Source organism: Dermochelys coriacea, chromosome 2 (genome assembly GCF_009764565.3).
Source record: "Dermochelys coriacea isolate rDerCor1 chromosome 2, rDerCor1.pri.v4, whole genome shotgun sequence".
NCBI lineage: Eukaryota > Metazoa > Chordata > Testudines > Dermochelyidae > Dermochelys > Dermochelys coriacea.
Window position 1 is genome coordinate 245,022,382 of NC_050069.1, and position 21,808 is coordinate 245,044,189.

Genomic DNA, 21,808 nt, shown 5'->3' on the forward strand with positions numbered 1-21,808 from the left:
AGGGGGCTGGAGCAGGGGGTTAGAGTGAGGGAGGGAGTGCGGGGTCCCGGTGGCACTTACTGCGGCTCCCAAAAGCGGCCGCTAGGTCCCTGAAGCTCCTAGACACAAGGGTGGCCAGGGAGGCTCTGCTTGTTGACCTCACACCCACAGGTGCCACCTCCGCAACTCCCATTGGTTATGGTTCCCGGCCAATGGGAGCTGCGGAGCCGGTCCTTAGGGCGGGGGCAGCGCATGGCGCCTCCCTGGCTACCCATGAGTCTTGGGCTGCAGGGGAGCTGGTGGCCGTTTCCAGGAGCTGTGCAGAGCTAGGGCAGTCAGGGACCTTGCCTTAGTCCTGGCTCCCGGCTGTGCCACTGACCGGATTTTTAAGGGCGTCTCTTTTCAGCCGGGTGTTTCGGTCAAAAACTGGACACCTGGAAACCCTATTTGAGACTGTAGGGGGCATTTAGCTAGGAAATACTGTAACTATAGTAAAATGAACAGATTTTCTCAAAACATTTACTTTCATACAAACCTGAGACATGCAAAATTCTGTGGTTTTGTTAGCAATAAGCTTTAATAATTTTTAAACTTTCTTTATTGCAAATGATATTGGACAATTCTCTCTTACTTCGACATCTCACACTTTCAAGCATAGGGAGGGAATAATCCCCTAATATGTTTTCAGAAGGTTGCAGGGCAGTGCCACATGTGTTGTATAATACCTGCACTTGTGTGACTTATGCACATAGTTAGTGCATGCTTTTCCTGAAATTTAAATTAGAGTTCTGTGACTTAACGAGATTTATGGTAAGTCTGCATCTTGAGTAACAATAGGCTTCAAGAGTCTGCAGGCTAGTGACACAAATCCTTCTATGCTATCACATGCACCACATAGAAATTGCAGGATATTAATAATATGGAATGGATTATAAATTTGCAATCAGCCCTGGCTAAGTGTTGGTTGCATTGCCCCAGGAGCAGACCAGAGGATAAATTGTGACACAATCACAGTTCCTACCCTTGCTTTGGGGAGGGAGTAGGGCCAGGTCAATGGGTGTGAGGCACCTAAATCCTTTGAGGGCCTAAGTTATTTCACCCCATTTCACGAAGAAGTTTACTTCCTGCCAAAGTATCTATAAGAGGGTGGCACTGCACCTAGTAACAATATCAAATAATACAAAACATATGGTCAGGATAAGTCCATGCTTTTTATTCTGAAATCATTGATTGTTGTTTCCCATTTCCTTTCATACTAGTTCCAATTCTGTGTTGTTCTTGCTGAGGTTTGCTTCATTATGATCGCTGATGAAGTGCAGCCAAACAGTCCTTTCTGGTCCTACTAGATTCATCCATGCCATCAGGATTGCTTTTTTCTCCCCTCCAGTGTTACTCATAGGAACAGAGTGCTTACCTTTTATAGAGTTTTAACATTTCAGCAATGCCTGTGATACACAAACTGTGGTGTTTTAGGAACAATAATCTCCAACATGCACTTTATTGTGCAAGTCACTTCCTTGTGGGTTAGTTGACATGTCCATTTTTGGTAAATATTTTCCCCCTTGTTATTTCAAACCATTTGAGTTCAGTAGGGATAGGAAGCTGAAAGTACCATTAATAGACATGTATCAGTCAGTAACACTAGCATAATATATATATATATATACACACACCTTGCTTTGCTCAATGATAACAGCACGATTAAAGAGGATATAGGCACCAGGTAACTTGTTTTTCTTCCCCACAGAAAAAATTCTGTATTTTGATGTGTTCTGGGGTGTACAGTAGGAAAAATATATTTTACGCTCTTCTAAAAAATTCTATTAAGACATACCCATGCCTGGGATTTCTACTGAACACCAAAGTAAGTTGCAGTTAAGTCACTTGCATCCAGCTGTATTTAATGGTAGGTTCATCATAGCATTGAGGTCCTTTACCATCTTTATCTGTCACTGCCGATGTCAAACAATTTACAGAGAGACAATATAAATTAAAACAGAGGACTAGGAATGCTATCAATGAGTTTGGACGTTTACATTTTGTTTGTCTGAGGTCACTGAATGCTGTCTCCAATGATCAATGATCTAATGAATGGCTCTAAACCCAGAGGCTGCACTCGATTCCCGTAGTTACTCCATGTTAGGTTAAAAGAAAAGGAGTACTTGTGGCACTTTAGAGACTAACAAATTTATTAGAGCATAAGCTTTCGTGAGCTACAGCTCACTTCATCGGAAGCATCCGATGAAGTGAGCTGTAGCTCACGAAAGCTTATGCTCTAATAAATTTGTTAGTCTCTAAGGTGCCACAAGTACTCCTTTTCTTTTTACGAATACAGACTAACACGGCTACTACTCTGAAACCTGTCAAGTTAGGTTAGGTTTTATTACACAAAATCCTTCTCTTGCATTTTTATTAAATAGATTTTGTGATGATATAATAGTATTTTGGCATTTTTCCCCCCAACAGGAAGAATCCAAATGACTGATGAGATAGATCGTATTTAACCTAGCTGTGATGAATATAGCAGAGGTGAAAGGGTTATATCTATTAATAAACAGCATTTGAAAACCTTTTAACACCATCTTTCACATCACACTGTTTTAACCTCTTGCACTATGAGTTCCAGCCTGGTCTGACATGAAAAAAAAAATCATGATCTCAGGATTATCAAGGTATTTAATTTGTCCTGCTAAATGAATGAAATGTTGGTGGCACTGCAGTTAGCACTTCACTCGAATGCAGAAAGGTGGGAAATTTATTTCAGTCCTAGTGGGCGTTGACATTTTAACCCACTTATCTCTGATTTATTCAGCCCTTGATGGTGCCAAAAGAATGATGTATTTTGCTCAGAGGGTCTGTAGGTGAGGAAACTTGACATAAACGTTTTCTTTCTGTTAAGAGGGTGATCTCCTGAGCTGTACTGCAGGCTGGCAGCACTTCAGTGGGCAGAAAGATGTTTTCAGAGACACTAGCATACTATTTGCTACTGGGAGAAAATAATAGAAAAAGTAAAATGTTCATGATTTTGGAGTTTTTTGAGCCAGTTTTCTTCAAGTTGTTTAAATAACCTTGGAATAAAAAATGTGGGACTTCAACCTCTAAAGGTCAATGTCTGCAGCATGATCTACGGTGGAGTTGAAAAGCATTAATACTTTACCATGACAACACTAAAAAAATATTCAGGAGGATTCCAGGCTTTCTAGACTAGCAGGTTATTTCTGTGCCTATACCTTACCTTGATATATGTCCAGATTATTCTAGGTATAGTTGCCATAGGTATGGGCACTTCCACATGGATATATCCCTCACCTGTGGCTACATGGAGCGTGAGAATGTTTTGTATTTATAGAATGGCTTCCATTCTGAAAAATCCCAAGGCACTTTGCAAGTTATAGGCTGGATCCTGGGTTGGGTTGTCAGCTTTGTGCTGTACCATTGGTGGATCCTGATCTTAAAGCCAGTGGAATGATCCTGTAAGAACCACCCCAGCATAAGAAGGACCGTTTAGTGGTGCACAGCCAGAGCAGAGCTTCTAAACCACTCCTCTGTTGCTGGTGTAGAGTGTATGGCCAGAGAAAATTTTGGGTTAAGTGTCCTGGGTGCCCCTGTACTGTGCTAATCCCCAACTACCATTTCAGCCCATAAGGCAACTCCAGTTTATGCCTGGGGACCAGTCCTGGATACAACAACTCCAGAACTGGGGAAGTGCAAAGGTGAATTTTGTGCTCCTCAGCTGTAGCTAACTAAATTTAATCCTACTCCAGTTTAGTTCAATGGGAGTTTTGCAGTTGACTTCAGTGGAAGCAGGAGCAGATCCCTATAAATGTAACATTTCTGAAACATAAGCATCTCTGGGTGGAGGGAAGCAGATTGGGCCAGCCAAAGTACTTAGGAACTTGCTGGAGCTATCAAGAAAAGCAGGGATGTTGGCGGAGAAGCTTTCTGCTCAGGTAATTCTGCTGGTAAGGATAGGATTCTACCAGGTGGGCCAGGGGAATTCACAGTACAACGCACTTGATGCCTCTCTGAATGGGAGCAACATGTACCCCTGGCTAGCGCATGTCGCTCATTGCATTCCTGCTAGATAGAGCTTAATTCAGGAGTACATGCATAAGTATATGCTTAAATATATCCCTGTTCAGGATAGCACTTTAGTACATACTTATGTTAAGAACAGGGGATGTTTTCCTGAATTTGGGCATAAATGGGGGGGGGGGGGAGCAGGCGTCTTCCTCTCCAGGCTGTGGGGCATAAGCTGATCACAAATCTCCCTTTAAGAACCTTTGCATGCTAGGAAGACATTCTGTCAACAAGTCAAAGTGCAGCGCCAAGATTTTGCAATCTGAAATCGAATTTCTTTAATGGACAGCTGTTGCACACTACTGGGGATAGGTCTCTTGCCTTTCCAGCTATCCAATTGCTCATATTCTGCTGCAAATCAAGGGAGTTTTTTGGGGGGTTGGGGATTGAAATCAAATCCTCACTGTTCCGTCCCCTCTCACTTAAAACAGAACTGGGGCTTATGAAAACTTGAAGCATGATTTTTGTTTCTATCTCACTCTTGCTATATATAGAATAGACATCTGCAGCATAGCAAAGATAATATAAGGACAAGTTCATACAGAAGAAGGAAACAAAATCAATGCTCTTTCCCTGCAGAAGCCTCCTTAGGGAATGGCATGTTTCATAACCCATGCATAGCTAAATATTGGTTTAAATGGACAAACCTGTCCTAATTGACCAACTGATAGGAAAAAATCAATGGGGTGGGGTGGGGCGGGGGGGAAAGAATGCAGAGATCCTGATTAGATTTCCCCTTGGTACATTCCATTTATGTAGCTCCATTTCTTTTGTGGATATCAAAACACTTCACAGGCACTAGAGGCCTAATTTTCAGCAGGGCCATAACCCAGCTTCTGGTATAATGGGTACAAAATTGCTGGTTCATTAAGTGCGCCCATTATGGTGTCAAGGGTCTGATCCAGCTCCCTTGGAGGTCAAAAGAGAGACTCACATTGGCTTCAATTGAAGTTTTTTGAAGTCCTTGGATGCCTGACTTGTATGGACAATCAGGAAGTTAGACATCTAAATGTGACGAATTGCAAGCAAACTTGCAATTTGAGGACAGATTCACAACTGTATGGCTTTAGAAATTAATCCTCACAATATCCCTGCAAGGTATGTATCATTCCCATTTTACAGATGAGCAAAGTGAGGCAGTGATGTGGCTATGATGACACAGCAAACACAGCCCCTCAGTACTAACTACCAGTGTTCCTATCTACCCACTAGATCACAATCCTGCCTCCATGAGAAACAGCACTAAAATCTGCAGTGTAACAACTCTTTCCTGGCTTACAGTGAGCCTGCCACATGCAAGAGAAATGAAGTTTGAACCATGGAATCACCCCAGTTTGCTCCCTCAAATATATATTTCATAATGAGCTACACAATGTAGTTTGTAAACCTTCTTCCAGCCCAATGATTCCTATATAGCACACTTCTCCAGACCTACTCAAGGGAAGCTTTCAAATGATTCTGAGGTATCTTTGTTTTTATTCCCCCCTTCCCCCCGCCCCCACAACATCTTGTTTAGGCCATTTTTAAAAGTGAGCAATGAAAAACAAGAGGAAAAGAGAGTGTACAACAGTGATATACTAATAACAGACTGTGGCCTGTTCTGCACACTGAGACAAAGGAGTAAGGAGCATAAGACACTCACTCCCTTCCACCAGCACTCCCTACTGCTGCTTTCATTGATGGAGGAGAAAAACGGCTCCACAGAGCTGCTACTTCTCCCATCCCGAGCCAAGTGGATGATCAGGAAATGTTTATCCTACTATTAACGCCTTTGGTATATCCATGATAAGAAATTCTATCTCAAAAGGAAAGATCCCCTCTTTCATGGCCTGATCCCATTTCCATGGAAGCCAATGGCAAACATCCCATGGCCTGTGTGTCAGAATCAGGTTCTTAATGCGATCCCTTGGGGAATCTCAAAACAATCCCCATCCAATGCTTATATAAGAGGCTGAAGTCATCCCTTTGGAACTGAGATTCTTGTACAAAGCCCATGATGCCCACAAGGCAAAACTGACAAACAAAATCTTACCGGTGGCGAATCTTTGTCTTTTCTTGCTTCTTTTAGAATTCTTAGCATATTATGAAAATAACAAAAACATAGAAGTATGGGCCTGGGACAGGGCCCTCTGGAACTGCGTGCTGTTAGCACGGTGAGCACTCTCAGTTGTGAATTTTCCCTCCAAGGCCCACAGGGTCAATGCTTGAGGTATCTATGCTTACATCACAGTTGTGGGGCTGATTACACCTCTGTCTCCTTTCCGGTCTGAGTTCATCTCCCCAGGTGCCTTGCACCCTACCTCTCTTAGGGTAGAATTTCTCAGTTCTCCCACTCTTAGACCAGGGTATGTGTGTAATAACCCATCAATGTCAACTGCTTATTATTGTGCAGGTGATAAGGACATAAGAATATAAGAAAGGCCATACTGGGTCAGACCAAAGGTCCACCCAGCCCAGTATCCTGTCTACCAACAGTGGCCAATGCCAGGTGCCCCAGAGGGAGTGAACCTAAGAGGTAATGACCTAGTGATCTCTCTCCTGCCATCCATCTCCACCCTCTGACAAACAGAGGCTAGGGACACCATTCCTTACCCATCTTGGCTAATAGCCATTCATTGGACTTAACTTCCATGAATTTATCCAGTTCTCTTTTAAACCCTGTTATAGTCCTAGCCTTCACAACCTCCTCAGGCAAGGAGTTCCACAGGTTGACTGTGCGCTGAGTGAAGAAGAACTTCCTTTTATTTGTTTTAAACCTGCTACCCATTAATTTCATTTGATGGCCCCTAGTTCTTATATTATGGGAACAAGTAAATAACTTTTCCTTATTCACTTTCTCCATGATTCTTGATTCTTCATGATTCTTCATGATTTTATATACCTCTAACATATCCCCCCTTAGTCTCCTCTTTTCCAAGCTGAAAAGTCCTAGCTTCTTTAATCTCTCCTCATATTGGACCCGTTCCAAACCCCGAATCATTTTTGTTGCCCTTTTCAGAACCTTTTCTAATGCCAGTATATCTTTTTTTGAGATGAGGGGACCACATCTGTACACAGCAATATTCAAGATGTGGGAGTACCATGGATTTATATAAGGGCAATAAGATATTCTCCGTCTTATTCTCTATCCCCTTTTTAATGATTCCTAATATCCCGTTGGTTTTTTGACTGCTGCTGCACACTGCGTGGACATCTTCAGAGAACTATCCATGATGACTCCAAATAAATAAAAAATGGACACCTGCATTTCTGTCTTTTGGAAGCCTGTGACCACTGCCATAGTTAAAAAACAGGCTTCTTGGAATGTGTATGTTTATTAGCAAACAGAACAAAGCTACCTTTCTTAGGTACCTATCTGACACCCATTAATACAGCATCTGAGCATCTCACAGCCTCCAGTGTATTTAGCATGAGAACATTTCTGTGGGGTAGGGAAGTGCTACAATCCACATTTTATGTATGGGAACTGAGGCACAGAGAGACCAAGTGATTTACCCAAGGTAACACAGGAAGTCTGAAATAGGGCAGAGACTTGAATCCAGCTCATCCAAGCCCTAGGCAAGTGTCCAAACCAGTTGACCATCCATCCTCTCTTTCACTAGATGAAATTTCAAAACAACAAACACCCTACACATATAGCTAAACTCAACTAATCATATGCTTCTCTACACACTAAGTTAGAGACTTCCCTCTTGAGTTACAAGAAAAGAACAGACACCACTTACACTCTTTTAGGAAGCCAAGGAGTATTGGGGACTCAGCCTCTGTCTTCCCTTCAGAATGTGTGTATCCCAGACTTTTTCCCCCTTGGAAGATAAACTTCCTCGGTATCATGGAACAGATGAGCCACCAGTGTAACAATATCTATGACAATCAGTTCTGTAGGTTCCTGTTGACTTTTGCATCTGGAATAGGATCCCACTGCTGACTACATGTAACAATTTTGGGATGAAGGGATGCAACAACCATACTGGTTGTGCCCTTGTGGATGCATGATGTAGGTTGTGTGTGGATGAGAATCTAGCCACCATTTCTTGGTCTTGCCCTGTTGGAGCATAGTGGTGTAACCTCGCTATGAACATTGTTCCCTTTAGAGCCAGCAAGTACCACAGCTTTAACTACAACACATGTGCAGGGATTCTATCCAGTACAATACGTGACTACCAGCATGTTACAGCTTCTCAGTTAAAGGCTTTTGTTTTATACCCTGTATTAGCTCTACTTAATATAAATTACCCAATATTCCAGAGATACTCAGCTGTCTTCACTGTTTAGTTTTTTCTGTGCAGAAATAAAATAAAATAACACATCTAAATCCTTAAAGGAAAGTGGTAGTGTCTGTCCTGTTCTCCATTTTCGTTTGTTCAGCAGTTTTTTAGGAGAAACCTCTTCATGCTTTCTTAGGAATTCACTGAAGATTAGTTTAGATTTACTTACAAGGGAGTCTGGTGGAAATTCCATAATTTCCAATTTTCCACTTCTCCCCCACAGATGTGTTTTCTACCTATGCAATTAGTTGAATCAGTGTGGCTCATAAAATTGTGTTTGCTAAACTCAATTTATATAATATATATCCATGTTAACTTTTGACTTTGATGGAAAAAGACATAGCTCTAAACTCATCAAGTTCTTTCAAAACACCCAGAATAATTTTTCTTTTCATCCAATTTATTTTCTAAGGTAGAAATGGGAATGGAACCTTTCTAAAGTCAGAAATGTCAGATTTTCAGCAGTACGGTCCAGATAATGCACTCCTCTTAGGGCATGTCTACACTGCAAAAAAAATGTGTGTTCTTAACTCAGGGTAGCTAGCCTATGCTAGCTAACTGACTGAGGTTAAAATAGCAATGAAGACACAGCAACTCAAGTTTTAACTCAGGTTAGCAACTTGACTTAAAGCCTATAGGGGTATGTTTGTATTGCAACTGGGAGCAAGCCTCCCAACTTGGGCAGACAGATTTGTGCTAGTTTGGCTCGAGAGAGCATGCTAGAAATAGCAGCTTGGCTTTCAAATCAACTGATCAAATCAAAAGTGGTACCTTAGGTGCCGACTCCCTGGGTGCTCCAGGGCTGGAGCACCCATGGGGAAAATTGGTGGGTGCAGAGCACCCACCGGCAGCTCCCCACCCCAGCTCACCTCTGCTCCGCCTCCTCCCCTGAACGCACCACCCCGCTCTGCTTCTCCATGCCTCCCCCCGGCTTCCCATGAATCAGCTGTTCAGCGGGAAGCCGGGGAGGGCTGAGAAGCAGGCTGCGGCTTCCCACTCAGGCCCAGGGAGGCGGAGGTGAGCTGGGGTGAAGAGCGGTTCCCCTGCACCTCCCCCCCGGGTTACCTGCTGCGGCGCGGGTGGCCCTCCTCGTGCCCTCCCCCCTGCCCCAGATCACCTCTGCCTCCCTGGGCCTGAGTGGGAAGCCTCAGCCTGCTTCTCAGCCCGCCCAAGCTTCCCACGCGAACAGCTGATTTGCAGGAAGCTGGGGCAGGGGGAAGAGAAGCAGAGCAGGTCGGCGCATTCAGGGGAGGAGGCGGAGGCGGAGCGGAGATGAGCTGGGACCAGGGTGGGGAGCTGCCGGTGGGTGCTCTGCACCCACCAAGTTTTCCCCTTGGGTGCTCCAGGGCGGGAGCACCCGTGGAGTCAGTGCCTAAGGCGCCACTTTTGGCCAGTTAAATTTAGAAGCCCTTTTAGAACCGGTTGTCCCTTGCGGAACAACTGGTTCTTAAAGGTCTTCTAAATTTAACAACTGGGTCTAGCGAACTGGTGTGAACCAGCTCCAGCTCACCACTGGCCATATCCTTTTACTGCTGGGTTTGGTGGGGAGCACTGCACTTCCAATCTGATGCAGTTTTCTGGGAAGGGAACCCTTGTTATGAACAGATTCAGCGACTGCCCACACTACCCTCCTACATAGTGGAGAGTGGAGACCTGCATTGGAGATCTGGAGAAAGTGCATAGCAATGCTGCTTTTGCTCTTTTGTACCACAGCCAGGTAGTTTTTAAGTTGACCTTGGCCCTAACATAAAGTGTCTTATGATTGTACTCGGCATTAGGAAATGATGAACATTCTTCCTAGAGATAATAAGCTATCAAAATCACAGTGGCTCTTTTCAAAAGGGCCCAGTGCTAATGAGAAATTACAGACTGATAGCACTACAGTCTGAAGATATATCAACACTGCAATTAGACAACCACGGCTGGCCCATGCCAGCTAACTTGGGCTCGTGGGGATCAGGCCACAGGGCTGTTTAATTTATGCTTGCACTTCCATGCTCGGGTTAGAGCCCGGGAGCTAAGACCCTGGAGGTGGGAGAGTCCCAGAGCTCAGGCTGCAGCCTGAGTCAGAACATCAACACCGCAATTTAACAACCCTACTGCCCGAGCCCAAGTCAGCTGGCACAGGCCAGCCGTGGATGTCTAACTGCAGTGTAGACATGGCCTCAAAGGCCCAGCCCTATTTCTCTACAGACTGAATACAGCATGGAAAATGGCAGCACAACTTTTCCCAAACCACCCAGTCAGTGTTATTGCAATAACCTGAGATTAGGACTTTTAATTCACAGTACAAGTGTGGGGATCAGATGGCTTCTTAAAAACCCTTTGATTCTTATTTTTCCCAAGAAAGTATTATTATTTTTATTTCAAGTTTCAGAGTAGCAGCTGTGTTAGTCAGTATTCGCAAAAAGAAAAGGAGTACTTGTGGCACCTTAGAGACTAACAAATTTATTAGAGCATAAGCTTTCGTGAGCTACAGCTCATTTCAAGTTATTTCTTTTTATTCATTGGTAGAGAATTTTTGGTTAGTTAAAAATTTTTCCAGTTTTTACACAGGAAGCTAATTAATTGAACTCCCTACCACAAGTCCACACATGGAAATGTAAGCAAAGTTCCCAACAAAAAAATAATCATTTATATTCATAAATAAAGTAGGATTTTCATTAAACATAGTAGAGTAGTTTTGATCTGTATTATCATAGTAGGCTATTTTCACAGATGGAATCTTGTGAGCAAATCAAATTATTTTTGTGTCCCCCCCCCAAAAAAAATTAAATGGAGTGATTTAAAATTTGCCTTTTGGGTTTTTTGTTTATTTTAAAGGAAAACTCCTGAACTTTGTCCCACAATTTTGCATTTAAATGTATTCAAAGTTCTTGCCTTAACTTTAGGGTGGCTTTTTTTTTTTGGTGGAAAATAAGATAATAGCTAAACTAATCCTAATAGTGCATAAGATGTAGATTATAAGTGACAATTGAAATATTTTTCTTGTGCTTTACAACTGATTTTCTTAATACTACAGTCTGAAGAAAAAGTCTCACCATCTGATATGTATTATTTTGGCTTTGATTTTCCAGAGCAAATGTCATTTGAAGTTCTTGGCATGTAGTCACTTGTTCTGGAAAACTCAGTGCCCCAGTTTTTTAATATTGGCCTGTGACAATTTATTCTAATAAAGTCTTCCCCTTAAATCTTAGATCAGGGGTTGTCAAACTCTTTCACAGTGTGGGTTGCATGTTGGCAGAGAGATTGTACCACCACTTATCTTATTCCTTATTCACAGATTCCCAGGTTAGAAGAGACCATTGTAATCATCTAGTCTGACCTTTTGTATAACATGGGCCACAGAACTTCCCCTTAATCATTCCCAGAGCATATCATACTATAAGGGTCACCTTCCCTTGCATTTGCCATTGCAGAACATCTTTGGTGTAACTAAAAAAATCCCAATTATTGACATGCAAAAGTAATGTTACAAAAGCATTTTTAACAGCCTTTCATGTGATAAGTATGGAACTCTTATAGATTCCAGACTGTTTTTGGCAACAAAGAGCTTAGAGACATATAGCGGCAGATGGGAACAAGAAAAAGAGCCAACATCGCATGTCCAGCTAGTTCTCTGCAGACAAACTCCCCATGGAAACTCCCCATGGAACACAGCCTGGGATAATCTATGCTGAATGAGTGAATGGTCTCACGCCTGTTACTAATGGACTCATCTTCACATTACAAAAAACATCTTCATTTGCACCATTATTGGCAGTCTCAGCAGGGGCACCAAAGACCGAAGGGGGATGGAGTGTGTACCACCATCTCACACCTAGACATAGCTCAAAACAGGGATAAGTAATATTGGTAGGGCAGTGTACTGGGAGGTTTGTATTTCCATTACCCATGCAATGGATATTTTATAAATCTGTGGATCGAATTTAACTCTCCATGGCCAATAATAATCCAATATATTTCATGGGTAACTTAATCAACCCAAGTTAAAGAAAAATAATAATATTCAGCACATTCAAATCCAGTCTATGACATTGCAGGCCAAATTCATTCCTTTTGTAATCACACCGATTTTACCTGTTTTACACTAGGGATGAATTAGGCTCATGTGGCCAGATGGGGCCAGGCAGGTAAAGATGCACAGGTACTGAAAATCCCTTTTGAAAATCCTACTGGTTACCTATCTGCATCTTTAGATAGCTACAGACCTTTGTAACCTGGCTCATGAGCTTCTAAATGGTAACCAACTACACTATGTACTACACTATCTATCCCATGCTGCGAATAGGAAGAAAAGGAAAGTGGATGTTTGATAGTGTGACGGGGCAAGGCCAGATGGCTATGGAAGAGTAGTCTTATTGGGATCCGGGAAGTGGGCAGGCGAAGCCTAGAAGGGGGATCCACAGGACCTAGATTCCAAATAATTCCGGGTGACAACTAATGAAATAACAGGGACAGAAGTGTGGTCAAAGGATCAAACGAAGGGAACCAGATGGGGACACCGAGCAGAGAACCCCGGACAGCACCCACTGCTCCTCAAAGGCATCAAGGGAGTCAGAGGACGCCGCCCAGAGGAATTCTGACCGGATACGTGAACGGACTGAGGATTGGAAATAGGCCCCAGAGTCACAGGATACTCCATTGGCCAACCTCCTCACTCTGGTTTTATAGATGGACATTTTAGCTAGGGCCAGAGTTTCCCTCACGCCGCAAAAGGGGCAGGTGTCTGGGATTGAGGTGAACCGCGCCAAGAACATGCCCGTGCTCACGGCTCCGTGAAGGAGCTGCCAACTGACATCCCCGGTGGGACTTGGGACTAAGGTGGAATATAGGCTGGCCCACCGGGTCTTCTCACCCTCCAAAGGTGGCAGGAGGTCCCGCCATTTTGTATTGGGGCGGGACATGAAGGTGAGGGCGTGAAGGGTGTGGAGCACGAGGGTGTATAGATGTTTTCTTGGCGCAGTTTGAAAGCAGACCGGCTGCATCTCGTGCAGCCGGCTTACAGTGAAGGGGTGAAAGGGTCGGTTGGGTCCACGGGGCAGGGGTCCAATTAAAAGGTCCAGCGGGCCTGGGGTAGGGGGTGGGTGGGGCATACCCTCGTGGAGGACCCATTCGAGATAAACCCGAGCAGCGGGCGGCAAAGCGGCCTTCACCTCCTGAAGTATGCGCCAGGGAGTACAAGGTCTGGAGAGCCCCATGCACTGAGCGAGCATCAGGGGATCCAGCCAGTCTCCTCGGTCATAGTCCAGGAGGTCTCCTCGGTCATAGTCCAGGAGGTCTCCGACTCTTGTGACCTCTGCCAGGACCAACCTTTGGCGCACCGAGCGGGACTCTGCCACCTGCACACAGAGCTGGGGGTTGTATAGCAGGGGCTCCGTGAGGAGATCTACCCACTCAGTGGCCGCCGCGGACCTGGTGGTTGAAAAGAGTTTCCAGGTCCGGAGGAGGTCCTGGTAGAAGACCGGCAGCCCCGAGAGGTCTCGCGGAAGATCTCTCGGATGGAGATAAAGGAGCTGCCGGTCATATTGGAGCCCTTGGAAGCGGTGCAGGAAGGCATGCGCCAGTATGCTCCACGCCAGACTACCTGCACCATAAAGGAGCCTCTGCAGGGCCTGGAGACAGAAGACATGGACCTGAGTAAGCAGACATTTCAGGCCCTACCCTCCCTCCTCCAGGGGTAGATGGAGAACCCCTGCAAGGACCCAGTGCAGTCCTGAACAAAAGAACTCCAGAATCAATGTCCGGAGGTTGGCCAGGAAACCAGGGGTCGGGACCAGGGTGTTGAGCCAGTACCAGAGCATGGACAGAACTAGTTGATTAAGCACCAGCACTCTCCCTCAAAGGGAAAGGCACTGAAGTAGTCCTGTCCATTTCTGGAGCCGCTCTGTCACCCCGCCCTCTAAATTCTGCCAGTTCTCCGGAGGAGAGGGATGTGTGGCAGAAATTAAATGCCCAGATAGAGCAGTGGACCCGTGCTCCACCAGATGGCCTGAAGCGCGGGTGGGAGGGAGCTTGCCTGCCACCAGTCTCCTACCACCAATCCAGAGCTCTTGACCCAGTTAACCCTCACGGAGGAGGTTGCCGAATAAATGGCCTGGCAAGCCTCCAACCGCACCAAGTCACCCGGGTCCTGGACCACGAGGAGCATGTCATCAGCGTACGCCGACAGGATCAGCCGCAGCTCCAGCTCCCACAGCACCAACCCTGTCAGCCTCCTTCATAGGAGACAGAGGAAGGGTTTGATCGCCAGAGCATACAGCTGGCCTGAGAGGGGGCACCCCTGCTGTACTCCTTGACCGAAGCTTACCGGTTCGGTCAGGGTCCAGTTGAACCTGACCAGACACTCTGCGGAGGTGTACAGCACCCGGAGAAAACCCACAAACTGGGGTCCAAAGCCAAATGCCTGCAGAGTGCTCAGGAGATACCCGTGATCCACCCTGTCGAACGCCTTCTCCTGATCTAAGGACAGGAGGGCGAACGACAGAACATCCCTACACCCAAGTTCCAAAAGGTCCCGGACCAGATATAGGTTGTCGAAGATGCTGCGGCCCGGGATGGTGTAGGTCTGGTCTGGGTGGACCACGTCCACCGGCACAGAACCTAGCTGCAGCGAGATAGCTTTTGCCACGTCTTTGTAGTCCGTGCTGAGGAGCGAGACGGGATGCCAATTTCGTAAATCGCGGAGGTCCCCCTTCTTCGGCAATAAGGCGAGTGCCGCTCGCTTGCACGAAAGAGGGAGGACCCTGCTCTGCAAAGACTCGGCCCAGACAGTGACTAGGTCTGGGCCGAGGACATCCCAGAACATGCGGTAGAACTTCACGGTCAGCCCGTCCATGCCCGGAGATTTATTGGTGAGCATGCAACGGAGGGCTTCCGAGAACTCGGCCAGAGTGAGAGGCAGCTCTAGCAGGTCTCAGTCGCCTGCGCTGACTGTAGGGAGCTCCTCCCAGAGCACTCTGCAAGCGTTAGGATCGGTTGGATCCGGGGAGAAAATGCTTGCGTAGAAGGCTCTCGCCTTCCTGCACATCTCCACTGGATCCGTGAGAGGGGTGCCATCTTCTGCCAGAAGGCAGATGACATATTTCTTGGCTCCCTGCTCTTTTTCTCCAGGGCACAGAAGAAGTGGGAGCCACGATCCATCTCCTGAAGGAGACGGATGCGGAATTGAACAAAGGCACCCCAGGCCCGATGGTCCTCAAGGGGCCAGAGCTCCTCCCGCTTTTCCCGGCACGCTCCGCAGAGGGGTGGATCCTCGGGGCTGGTGGCCAGACGCCTCTCCAGCTCTAAGACCTCCCGTTCCAACAGCTCTATCGCTGCACCCCTCCATCGGCTGGCGCCACGGGTGTAGTCAAGGCAGAAGCGCCGGGCGCGCACCTTCCCTAGGTCCCACCACCAATGTGCCGAGAGAAAGGCACGCCGCTGCCATCGCCAGGCCAGCCAGAACTCCCGGAAGGACACCACAAAGCCCACATCCTCCAGCAAGCTGTTGTTGAAATTCCAATAGGCCGGTCCTGGCCTCTCTGTGCAGAGGGAGGCCGTCACGGTGGATAAATGATGGTCAGAAAATGGGCCGGCCGGATGCTGGAGGAGTGGGCTTGTGAAAGATGGAAGCGTGATAAATAAATGCGGTCCAACCAGGAGTGGCATGACCAATGGACCTCCACCCAGACAAAGGTAAACATGGAAGTGTCATCCGGGTGGTGGTCGCGCCAGACGTCCACCAGGTAGTGGTGTTCGACTATCTCCTGGAGGACGGCGGCGGCGGCCGGGGTCTGCTCGGTCCCCGAGCGGTCCCACTTCTCGAGGGTGATGTTAAAGTCCCCTCCCAGGACCAGGCACTCATGAGGATCCAAGGTGCTGAGGAAGGCGGACACCTGCTGATAGAATTGCAGCCGCTCCGGGCTCGCTGCTGGGGCATAGATGTTAACGAGGTTGACTATGAACCCCTCCATGTGGACCTGGAGGTGCAGCAGGCGGCCCGGCACAGCCTCGGTGACGCCCAGCACCTCGGGCCGTAGGTCAGGGGAGAACAGGGTCGCCACTCCAGCCGTACGAACTGTGAGATGGCTAAAGTAGACCCTGTCCCCGCAATCCAGCCGCCAGCTGTCTTCGGCAGTCGGATCTGTATAGGTCTCCTGCAGAAAAATTACAGAGTACCCCCCCTCCCGAAGGAAGGAGAGCACCTGGGACCTGCGGAGACCCATCCTACAGCTGTGGATGTTCAATGTTGCGATGGTAAGAGGTGCCATGAGGAGGGCTGGGGGGGATCCTCGCCGGCAGGGATGCTTGCGGCTCCTGACGGGCCGCGCAGCAGTCTGTGACCTACCCCGTAGATGAATAAGGAGTCACGGAAAAGGCAGACCCCCCCGGTAGCCGGGGCGCCCTGCCTCCTGGTCCTTTTACCCTCCCGCATGAGGGCCCTTGCGGCCCGGAGGATTTCATGAAAGTCCCCCCATCGCTGGCGAGCAAGCTGTACTTTGTTGCGGGAGCCATGGATGTCTTCTAAAAACTCCCGCAACTCCTCTCGCAGCACATGGGGGGCTGGGGTTATGGTCTCCTGGTTACTCCCTGACGGGGCCCATGATACAGCCCTGTGGCCCACCAAGACGGGCAGACAGGGTGCGGACCCCTGATGGGGCTCCTGATGGGTTGGCTTCACTAGGCCCGCCTGGAACCCTGGGGCAATAGGTGGCGGCAGAGGGAGGATAACAGCCCCTAGTGAGTCGGGACAGGTAAACACAAAGGCCGCTCTCTGGGGGTCATCTATTGGAAAAGGGAAGGAGACAGCCCCAGGGGTGGCAATAACATCTCAGGAGGTGGATGGGATAGGGACGGGGCAGGGGCAGGGTTAGAGGCGAGATTCTGGGCGGGGAGAGGGCTCTCAGTGATGCCTGGCGCAGGCTCTATGGTGGATTTGGCAGCCCTGGCATCAGGAGGTGGACTCTCTTCTATAGGGCCCTCTCCCGGGAAGGAGATCAAATGCTCCTCATCAACGAGGGGTGCCCCTGGTGGCTCAGGTCCTGGCCACGTGGCTCCGGCCATCACCTCAACAGGCTCAGTGGCTCTCAGCGGGGTGCCATCTGCAGCCGGGTTGATGGAGGAGTCCAGGGGCTCCTTGGGGGGTGGGAGCGGAAGCAACGGTTAGGGGGAGGGAGCATGGGGAGAGGGGGGCTGGAGTGAAGTTGCCCAGATCGAGGCCCACTGGCATAGGGTTGTCCTCCCCCTGGGTGACCGGAGTCAGACCCAGGGCCTCTATCTCCTTATATATGGACGGAAAATCATTTTCTGCCACCTTGGGATTCTCCCCGCCGGCACCTGACGCGCCGGTCGCCTCGGGGCACGCTGAGGTTTCAGCTGGCACCAGAGCAGAGTCTGGCACCTCGGGGGCCTCAGAGGGGAGGAACTCCCATCGAAGGGAGCTACTGCCTTCCAGTGCTGCCACGTCTTCCCCAGCCAGCACCGGTGGATGGAACACACCCGTGGGTAAAGCAGAAAGCTCGGCATCGGTGCCCCCCTTCCTGGTCTTTCAGGGGGCCTCCGCGTCAGATGGAAGGAGCGGAGCTTGAGCCTTCCGCTTGCCCCGCTTCCCCGTACTAGGGCCCAGCCCTCCATGGCATCATCCGGGGGCTGGCTTGCAGGGGTCATGTCAGTGGGCAAAGGCGATGGCTCAGGGACTCGAGGGGATAATGGTGGGGCAGCACAAGGGAGGGAAGATTCCCCTTGGGGCGGGTCCTCTCTCATGCCCAGTGGTGTCCCTGCTGCACCCTCCTCCAGAGGCCCACCAGATTGCAAGCAGCAGGGGCGGGGCTCTCCCGCTCGTCTGGGCATAGTTGGGGAGGTGCCCCTTGGGCCTGAGTGGGAGCAATGGTGGACTGGGAAGGAGGAAGGGTGGTGTCGGGTGCCGGGCAGCCAGGGGCGCTGGCGATGACGGGGCCGGTGCCCTCCCGAGGCTCGGGGGTCCTGGATGCCCCTCCTTGCCGGGCCAAGGGGCAGTCCCTCTGGACGTGCCCCATCGCCCGGCAGAGGTAGCACTCGGCCTCCCCCATGGAGTAATGCACCCGGTAATGGGTCCCCTGGTAGGGGACTAGGAAGGATCTCTCCAGCATCTCTCCGTCACGCGCCGCTGGCGGCAGTTGAAGCTGCACTTGCTGGCTGAAGGAGAGGACGTGACGGAGGGCGGAGTCTTTGCAGCCCAACAGGAGAGGGCTGATGAGAGAGATGGGTTTCCCCAGGGTAGAGAGGGCGGGTAACAGGGTGGCATTGGGAAGAAAGGGAGGGATGGAGGTCAAGACCAGGAGGACGCCCAGGTCCTCTAGCGGTTCCAAGGGGACGAACACGCCCTCTATTGCCAGGCCCTTCTCCACTGCCTCCTGGGCGGCGGCCTCCGATGCTAAGAAGAAATGCCATACATTTTGGAGGCTGCCACAATGACCGTGGGCCCCACCACCCTCGCCAACACCCGCACATAGGTCTCTACGTGGGGCGAGGCAGGCACCAGGAGGGAACGGACGCCATGCTTCCTGGTCATAGTGGGAAAGGGGCCCCGGCTGCTATAGATGGTAGCGGAGGCGGTGGGCAGGAGAGATGACGTAGTGGCAGGCAGGGGGGCTGCCGCCACCTGGCTGTACGCCCTGGGGGCCGGAGGAGGGACACCCGCAGAGCTGGTGGAGGGAATGGTGGGGCTGGGGCATTGGAGGCAGCCCCTGCAATGGAGGGCCTGGTCTTTTTAGCGGGGCCCTTCCCTTTCTTCTTACCCTGGCCCTTCCTGCCGACTGGGGGGACTTCCCCAGAATCTGAGGGGGTGAGAGATGTGGCAGCAGTGGAGGTCACCCCAGTGCCCATCGCTGCTGGTGCCCCAGTGGGGGCGGTGGCAGATTGTTCGGCAGCGGAGGTAGAGGCTTGGGGGGGTGATGGAGGGGCAGGAGGGGGGGTAGCTGGCGCTGCTGGGGGGCCCCCACCCATCTCGTCCCCCAGCATCATGAGCAGGGAGGGAAGGGGAGATACCAGAAGAAGGAGGGGAAAGGGGAAGCAGGTCGACCACTCCTACCACTAGGCTGCAGGCAGGGGAGGAGGGCGCCAAAAGGGGTGGGCTGGACAGGGGGCAACCAGGGGTTAAGGATCAGTCGCCGACACAGGGTGAAATTCCAGCTCCTCTAGCTGCACTAGGAGAGGGTGAGATACAACATCATTGGGGGTGCAGTGAAGAGGGTTGAAACTAAAATGGGGAGTGGCACAAGCGCATGGGAGGGGGCATGGGTGCACTGAGCAAGGGGCTAAGTGGGCTGGAGTTACGGCAGGGAAACCAAGGGGCTAGTTTCAGAGATTGGGGCAGGGCAAACAAACAAAGGCTGTAGAAGGAAATGGGTGGGGCAGGAGAACAAACTGAAGCTAGTAAGGGTGGGCTGGGGAAAAGAAGGAGGGCAAAAGCTGCAAGTGGCAAATGGGCAGGTTGCAAGGGCAAAGCTGTAAGGTAGGTAGTCTGGGGCGGGGGGGGACGTGCGCTTACAGAAAGTCAGTTTGGGCTGGTTACTGCTTCTGGCTCTCGGGTGGAATCAGGACGTGGCAAGCCAAGCAAGCAGCTGAGTCCAGAGGCAGGAGCTGAGGCTGATGGTATACAGCCAGTGGGGGTGGTGGAGGGGGCAGCGGTGGTGGTAGTAGTGGTGGGGGTTAGGAGGGACACAGATGGATCGGGGGGCAGCTCCACACCACACCCCCTGTGTCCCTAGAAACACACTCAAGACCCCCACCATAAGAGCACAGTTTGAAAGTTACTCAGTCTTAAAGCCCCGTCCACGGTGGTCTGCAAAGTCTCTAGGTGCTCCCCCACTGGTAGATGGTCCTCTTCTTCTCCTCCTTGGGGCTTCAGCAGCTCCAGACAGCAGACTCCGCAGCAGCAGCAGCTCCAGGAACTCCAGGTGGTGGTCCAGGGAGGCAGAAAGGACCCTTTTCAGGTGATGGTGGTGGTGGTGTCCACAACAACAGTGGCTGGGGTCCCTCACTCCTCCTCTCTGGGGAGTGGGCTAGCAGCCCCCCCCCCCCAGGGCTGCAGTTGAAGCAGTAGCAGCACCCGAGAGTGGGGGGTCCAGCAACCAGGTAGCAGAGAACGGGCGGGGGGGGGTGTCTGGCCCAGCCAGGAGAGCAGCTGGAGCAGCAGGGAGAGCTTAGGGCCTAGCAGCAGGAGTAGCAGCTTCCCCCCTCCCTCCAAGCTAGAAGACTATGGAAGAGTAGTGGGAGATAGATATATTAGCTCCAGGCTAAACAAATCCCTGGACCAGGATAAGTGAAATGGCAGCTGCTACAGGTCAATTAAGACACCTGGGGCCAATTAAGAACTTTCCAGAAGGCAGGGAGAAGGCTAGGTTGATTGGGACACCTGAAGCCAATCAGGGGCTGGCTGAAACTAGTTAAAAGCCTCCCAGTCAGTCAGGTGGGTGTGCATGTCAGGTGCTGTGGGAAGAAGTTGCGTGGCTGGAGAGGCTGAGTAGTACACACCATATCAGGCACAAGGAAAGAGGCCCTGAGGTAAGGGTGAAGTGGAGCTTTAGGAAGTGACGGCTGCTGTGGGGGAAGTAGCCCTGGGAATTGTACATGTCATGTTTCTAAAAGGTCAGCTACCATAGCTGATACTATTAAGGTCCCTGGGCTGGAGCCCGGAGTAGAGGGTGGGCCTGGGCTCCCCCCCTCCCACACCTTTGCCCCCGATTAATCACTGAGACTGGGAGACAACAGAGACTGTGCAAGGAAGGATAACTTCTCCTCACCTCCTTCACTGGCTTATGATGAAAATGTCTCAGTGGACTGTGACCCTTGTCTCTAGAGAAAGAAGGGTTACGTGGAGGGTCACAGTGAGTCTCTGAGGCTAGCAAAATGCACCAGGAAATGTGGGACCCATGGAGGCAAGGACAGAGCTTTGTCACAACTGGTGTTAGAAGTGGAATTTTGTTCACAGCGTGGCAGAAGAAAGAGTTTTTTTTTTTAAAAAAAAAACGTGTACTGGGGGTTTGGATTTTTTTTGTTTTGGTTGTTTGCTTTGCACCACAATGGAGGAGGTGGTAAGAGCTCTGGTACAAGCCACGGCAGCCCAGCAGGAGGCCACCCAGGTTCAGGCAATGGCACAATAGGAGTCTATGCGGCTACAGCAGGAAACCAATCAATTATTGATGAGCCAGGCGACCCAAGATCATGCTCTCTTGACAGAGGTGGTGGACCAGCCTCACCACCCAGGCCCAAGGGTCCAACGGGACGCAAACCCTGAGGGCCACTGGTTGTCTGCCAAAGATCACATCAAGAGATGACATAGAGGCATATCTCCTCTCATTGGAAAGGACTCCTCAGCGTAAGGCATGGCCCCAGGAGCAGTAGGCCAGCATCCTCGCCCCTTTTTTGTGTGGAGAGTCCCAGAAAGCCTATTTTGACTTGTCTGCCACAGATGCCACTAACTATACCCATCTGAAGGCAGAGATCCTAGCACGATCGGG

The 21,808-nt window shown here is 49.7% G+C and overlaps 1 long non-coding RNA gene across 1 annotated transcript in view; it reads right to left on the minus strand.

Annotated features, from left to right (window-relative positions):
* Positions 1-1,348: 1,348 nt before the first annotated feature.
* The window catches only part of LOC122458544, a 47,009-nt gene continuing 26,549 nt past the window's right edge, over positions 1,349-21,808 (minus strand). Inside the window, exon 3 of the long non-coding RNA XR_006278588.1 lies at positions 1,349-1,581. This is a non-coding gene — a long non-coding RNA (uncharacterized LOC122458544). The remainder of the gene's footprint in view (positions 1,582-21,808) is intronic.